Below are 7453 nucleotides of genomic sequence, written 5' to 3' on the forward strand. Positions count from 1 at the left end.
GTAACTTTGCTTCGAGGTGGAGGTTCGGGTTTCCGACGCAGGTACACACGCTACTGCGTTAGTTCCCCACCTCGCATTCGGTAGAGTGCACCCTCTCTGGGTCTCTCCTGTCAACCCCTCTGAGACCGCGGTCCCGGACAACCTCGCAGTAGCTGTCTTTCTCCCGCTCCTCTCAGTTCGGTCTCATCATCTTTTCGCTTTTATAGCTTTGCATATACACATACAAAACGTTTGAAAACGGAAGGGCGTAATTGGGGGATGAAGAGACTGGAGGAGACGAGGAATCGCGGCCTTTGGTGAGGCAGCCCGGAATGTACGTGTACACATTGGAGTTCGTTCGCGAGGATACTTTGAAAGAAGGACTTGCGGGAAATCGGCCCCGTGCGACTCGAGAATTCGCTTCTCCGTGGACTCTCAAACATCGCGCTTTCGGTCCGGAGCAGCCGAAAAGTAGCTGCGGCTCCGTTATATCTGCGCCGTCCTGCCTCTTCCATCTCCCTTCCCACTTTCTCTCTCTCTCGCTCTTGAACCCCCACTTCGTGTATTATACACAGGGAAGATCGCGTTCTCGCTCCAACTCGCTGTTGAACGCTCTGCGTGTATTGATCGTGCCCTGGACCGGAGGCTGCGTTTCTTCGTCGTTCGTTCGACGTAGACGCAAGAAAATGCGGGATAGAAAGAAACGAAGAGAGGAGCTATATCGCCCGAACACACGCATGCACACAGACGGACAAAGCTTAAAGAGGGGACGTCGCGATATGCTACTGTGCGCTATCTCGTTGTACCAAAACGGCCAAGGGGTGCGCTGCCACTCTTTGCCTGACGAGGGAGGAATTCTTCTCGTCCTCGAGCGTCTCTCCTGCTTTCGCACACGGAGCTCATCGCGGAGGCTACGACAGCGGTAAAGGAACGCACGGAAAGACAGGGGGAAGGAGAGAATGAAAGCTCACTCAATAAATCGCTACCACACACCGCTCATCCCGTCATAACATCATCCATGTCTCGTGTCACTCAACCGTATATCCTCTTTTCGTACCTCCATTTCTCTTTTTCTCATTCTCTCGTTCCCTCCCTATATTTTTGATACATACGTTCCTTCGTGGATTTGACAGATCGACGGAAATTTGTTCTACGTGATCAATTAGAGAAGATGGATTTTCGAGAAACGTTTGAAAACAGATTTTTCTGAGGATTAACGTCGATTTCGCAGTTGCGAAATTGAAAAATTCTTGGGCATTATTTTCAAATGTTTTTCGGGGAATTCTGCACTCGAATTCATCAGAAATTACTTATCGAGAATAGCTGGATTTTAAATCATATCGGAATTGATGCGTCGGAGTGGAATCGACTGGGCTTTTTCTTCGCAGTATTTCTTCTCTCGTTATTAGCTCTTCGATCGACCAAACAGCTTTTCGTAAAACCACTAAACGCGCCGATAAATTTTTCCAATCACCCCTTTTCTCCTTCGCTTCGTCAAGCGCGTTAATCTCCTTGTTTTTATGGCCCTCCCAGCAAAAAAGATAGAGAGAGGTTATCATTCCCTTGGTTTAGACTGATTCACGAGTGTGCCGTTCGACCGTGTTCATTTTCATAGAAAATCAACGAGAGTGTACCATTTAATATTCTCGAAAGATAAAATACTTGGCGGGATAGTTTGAGAATTTTTTTTTTCTACCAACCATTTTTCCCATGAAATATTCCATGTTATCTTTTTGCTCGGCAATATTCTTAGCGAGTACTTAAGCCCAGTTGATGTTTACGTACCAAGAGCATGCATGTAATAAGAAAGTTGTAAGTGGCAAAGTTTTGATCGATTGCGAGCCTCGGGCAGTTGGAAAAGCGTAAATGTGTTCTCGAAATTGTGACAGGGCACATGTGTGTGGATTCTTGTTTACGTGCTGGACAAGCAACAGTGGAGTTGAACCACTCGGCTAAAAATTACTTAAAAATGCCAAAAGACAATGTTACTTTATTTATGACTCACGATTTCAAGTTATAATATTGATTTAAAAAAAAGGTTTAATGAAAAATTTTTACGGAACGAGCTCAGAGTTTGTCAACATCCAAAAAAAATGCTCAACATTCAATCTATTTTAGAATGAGATCTCTATCGTTGCCTCGACTGAAATCAGAACCGTTTGTGCACCCGAAGACTCAAGGATTTTTTATAATTACCGGAAAATTGGAATTGAAGTAAAATCCGACAAGATCTTACCTCAAAAATGCTCATCAACATTCCGGTGAGGCGGTTACGAAGACCAGCGAACATATCCACTCGACAACGGTGCAGACGTACGACTGGCGAGAAACTTTGCCACCGACTGGTGTCTCTGCTAGCAATTGTACCGCGCTGGAATGTTTCCACCAGGAGGAAGGAACGTCCGGAGCTGTGACTCGAATATCAATTGCGCGACGTTCGCACCAGTCGGGACTTTCGTTCTCGACACGCGGCAAAGCGCAATCCCGTGGATCGACATCCTCAACGTTCAAATCCTTGGAGCGTTCGATCGCCTTATTCGGAAATACCAGACAGGAACACGCAGTTATTCGGTCCTAAAAAAAGAAAATCGTTGCTACAGCCCGAATGAAAATCTCTCAAATATTTGCCTCTCGGCGAAGCTCTCGATGCAAAATTCTCTCTTCGCGAATATACCTCGAAACGTACTGGCTTTCCGGAATAAATATACAGAGGCGCGGTAATAAAAGCTTAAACGACCGAGCTAATGTTATTGAGATGAGAGTACGAGAGTAAGGAAGAGACACGCGCAGGCAGAAGCAAAGTGAGCCCGCGTGGCTACCGGGCGAAGTGGATTTCCAAAGGAGAAATTGCATGCCGCCCCTTTTTACGGAATTTAGGTCCATTCTCCCTTTTTTGTATCTCTTACTCTCGCCCCCTCCCTCGAAAAATATCCCTCAGCAAATTCAATAGCAATCGTAAGTTCCTCGTTAAGGAATTCTAACCGCGGCATTATAAAATACCGATCGAGGGCTCTCTCCTTTCTCGCTCAATGCTCCTCCATCTGCGGTGGCATTTTTTTTCTTCATCTCCACCAGTTGGCTATTTTGGAACGCTTCCAATTTTCTCGCTCGTTGAGAATAAGATTTTCCAAGCAGCGATGAACATATTGATTCCGTCGCATTCGGCAGCCATCAATGAATCTTGCACCGTTGACGCTCTTCTCGCTCAATTTCTTTTCGTAATCGCTCGATCCATTAGAAACGAAATTCAATTGGAAATTAATATTCGATAATAAACAAACAAGCGTCAATTGCTGCTGAAAATAAAGATTTCTCCCCACACGCTGAAGAATGAGGAGCTTTCCGAAAAGGATTTCCATCTCCGTACCTTCTTTTTCTTGCCCCACGAAAAACCACGGAGAATATTTTTCAGTCATAATTTATTTAAAAGTCTGTCCCGAGCTTTTCCAGGTGCGAGGCTCAGTATTTATATACTCGTGTGCATACATGTATATATGTATAGCATTGAAACTGGCGTCCATTGAGGAGAGGCACTCTGGCGGATACGAAAGCATACACCGTGCCGTCCCATATTTCGTGGCTCTCATTATTTATTCAGCCAAAAAGCTTTCAGCTACCATTCACTTCGTAAAAGTGAAGTTGCCGAGCGTGTACGGTTGAGTCAAAATTGTTTTTACCATTGTAGACAATCGTCGAGACGAGAAAAAACTGCGGCTTCGCGCATGAATCCCATGGGAAAGTGAACAAATTTTAAGCAACCGCTTCACCGAAAAATAATTCATCCTTGAACGATTGAATTTAATTTTCAAAAAAAAAGAAAATTCAAGTGAAATCTTTTCGAAAAAAAACTTCATTGGAGGTTAAAGATACTTTTGAAAAACTTTTCAGTGTGAAAAATCGTTAAAATGTTTACGCAGACGACTACGAATTTGATCGATTTAGCATCCTTTATTCATAGCGTCTGGCTGCTAAAGCAGCGCCTCGGCTTATCACGTGTTCGCTTTTACGGTTGTTCACTCGATTATTTTCTCGTCCGATATTCGGTCTGTCGATGTTCAGTGTAAATGCCCACCACACGCTCCTCACATGCGAGAGTCCCTCGGGCGGGCAATCAAAAATTCATCCATTAATCAAGAACCTTCAACGGAAATACGTGTGAGCGCTTATTCAACAGGATTGAAAACAGCGATTCTGGCAACGATTAGTTTCGTACTAAATGATAATCTGCTGTTTCCACGTTTGCTATAATTCACGAAGGACGACGGAGGGAAAAATGTTCTGAGCGACAACTGACCGGGGAATAATCGTTTGGCTGTACCGATGGGAATGGGATCGAAAAGTTTTACGTCGCTATCAAGAAATTGAACGAGACGAGAACCCCGAAGTTTGCACGTTTCCTCTTAACGAGCCAGCATTTTTCGTGTATCGTATAAAAACCATCCAGCAGAGTTACGATTCAAAAACATTTTAGTGCGATCAAAAAAGCTCGCAGGATTTATGCAGCTCCTTAAATTTCAAAGCTCCATAAATCATATCCATACTTTGAACAGAGTTCTTGCGAGAGTGTCGCTAAAATAGCGATACGCTCGCCAACTCACTGTTAAGATTCTTCGATAAAAAATGCTTGCAGAATTTCGAAACTTCCTGACTTCAAAAACTCCCTGAATCATTCTCACAGAATCGTGACTGAACCAGCGTTACCCTGACGCAGTAGGCAAACTTTTAAAACTCCCCAGATTTCCATGCTGTTGACCTCGTACGAAAATATTTTGGAAACGAGTAAAATTTATTAAAATTCCTTCAGTGTTATTGTAAGTATATAGAAACCCTCATAAATTATCATTTTTTCACTGTTTCAAGTGAATTTCGTGAAATGGAATTGATAGAAAAATCGCGTAAGATGTTTGACGTCAGAGCGTAGGAAGAGGCAAAAGATCTTTTGATGCGATCGTCCCGAATGAACGACGAGATGGAAGATTCGAGAGTGAGGAGGTTTCACAGGGAAGCTGAGAGCAAAGAGTGAGATACAAGGATGTATATAAGCATACAAGAGGCGCAGCTCCCTAATACTTTTCCTCGCTCTTTTGCCAGGGTCGTTGTGTATATATACAAAATCCGCGCGGGAATTGCGTTCGGAGGACGTTGACGCAGCTCCCGCGGGGCATTTTTGTGGACGCAAGAGACTCGGAGGTCGGACAGGCGAAAGAGCTTTTCTTTTTTTCTGTCTCAGTCTCTCCGTGTCTTTCGTCTTGAATGCGCCCGAGGTGAGAGCGCTTTCTCTCCTTTTCTCGCGCGTGTTTTTTCCTTCCCCTCATCCCGCTCGTCCTCTCTCCACTTTTTCCCAGTCTTTTCTCGCTGCTGCGTTTTTTTCCATTTCCTGTCGTCCCTCCTCCCATCCGACGAGAACCCTCCGCTCTTACCTCGAGCTCACACTTTCGTCTCATTTTCTTTCCCCCGCGCTTACTCGCTTGTGTCTTTTCCTTCGGCTCTTCAGTTTTTTCTTCCACTTTCCTGTCTCCGCTCTCGCCTCTTCTTCCCTATTTTTCTCCCTCCCCATCCCATTGCGGATACAGCTATTCTCCTATCAAGTCTATCCATCGCACGGTGGATGCTCGTCCTTCTCACCTCCTCATCCCTCCCTCTTTTCCTCCAGCTATCTTAACAAATCCTCTTTCGTACATTTATTTTTTGTACTTCTCCGAGACGACACGTACAACGATACGAGAGCAGATCTCTCTCGGAGTGTCCACCGACAGTCAAAAGCAGTCTAGTTTTATGGCGGATAGTGGCTATGAAACTTTATACTCCTGATTTTTGAGGCCGAGCTTAATATATTTTTCGTAGACTTGAGATTCTTTTTTCTCGTACTACCAACAAAGAATAGTTTGAAATGAGCTTTTTTACGGGCTTCGCTCCTCATCAAAATTCTCATAACTTCCCATTGAAATAAAAGTTGCAGGATTTCATGATATACTTTATTGTAATAACCGGTGTTATTCTCGAATATTTCGCATTTATCACGTCGGTACAATCAAATTATGTCACAATGTAGAGCACCGGGATATGCCGAAAAAGCTATTGCATTTGTAATTTACGGTAAGAGTTATTCCGTCTCGGACCCTATAATTCTCCGTGAAATTTGATAAATTCCGACAAATCTTGTTTATCGTCAAGAGAATATCTTCGTTATTTATATTTCATATTACACATCGAGAACTTCTTTAGTGAGATTGATGAGCGTTAAATTGGCCCGAGTTAGTGTGAAAATTTATGTGTTCCGCGAAAGTTTTCGGGGCTTGTTTGTTGCATGTGCGGTAGCGTAGTTTGTCCTTGTTGAGTCGCATAAGCGTGGATGTGTATGAGAGGTCTCTCGAGAAGGAAGAGCTTTTCTCAAGTCAAGAATTCATGGACGATATAACGGAACCTCGAGTCGGATGGCACGCGTATTCTCCTCGTGCCAAACGGAAGTTCTTCGGGCGGCGTAACTGTGCGCTCGAGCGCGAAATGTTGAGCGTTGGCACGTCCATCGGAATGTTTTCTATATAGATTGCTTTCTGGTGTGTGAGAGTTTTCTAAACACGTGCCAGCGCACGTGACTCGAAAAACTTTCTCTCTAATCTGTAATTCTCTTGTAAGAAAAAAAGAGGCGTGGAAGAAAAATGTTGGATGCGGGTAGTTTCGATCCTGCAAATCTGTCGAAGGAGAAATATGACTGATTGAATGGTGAACCGATAATTGCAGGTCGATTGATCGATCTTTTCGTCCCATTCTTCAAGCTCGGCGTGTTTTTTCACTCGCTCCTTTTGCGCTCATCGCAAGGGAATATTTGTTCTTGGAAGTAGCGACAGAATGGAGCGAAAAGGGCGAGAGGAGACTCGATCATTTGTCAGGCCAAAGTGGATGCGGACGCAAACACGTTATCGGTATACCCAGAGGTAATCCATCGGATTGTCCCGCGAGTGAGACGTTTGTCGAGCGGAATCAAGAATCTCGAAACGAAGTTATCGGGGATCGTTCGAATCGCGGAAGGCTGCAAACTCTCAAAGACTCTGCAATAAGACGGATGTTCTCCCTTGCCAAGTGTAAAAACGGATAAAGTAAAAAGAAACTTTGATCAAAGTGAATACAAGCATTTGGTAATAAATAAAAATGACCTCTCATTCTCCATTTTCAAATGTTTCCCTCCATCAGATCCGTTTAATCGGATTATTCCATATGCGGCTCGAAAAATTCGTACAATGATGAGACTCCGTTGATGTTCCTGTTCGTTTATACTTGTATATCGCGAAGCGCGAGGGCAGTAATTTTTCTTTAGTGCCCGTTGTAGCCTCGCTCTAGCACACAGAGCAATTCAATAAAAGAGAAAATGTGGCGCAGTTCGTCCGCAGAAGCAGCGCGGGAGCATGATCGTACGATTTTAATTAAAAAAGTACATTTCGGAGGGGTTGGCTGGTGAAAGTCTAGGGCGGTGATG

Source organism: Venturia canescens, chromosome 3, assembly GCF_019457755.1.
Source record: "Venturia canescens isolate UGA chromosome 3, ASM1945775v1, whole genome shotgun sequence".
NCBI lineage: Eukaryota > Metazoa > Arthropoda > Insecta > Hymenoptera > Ichneumonidae > Venturia > Venturia canescens.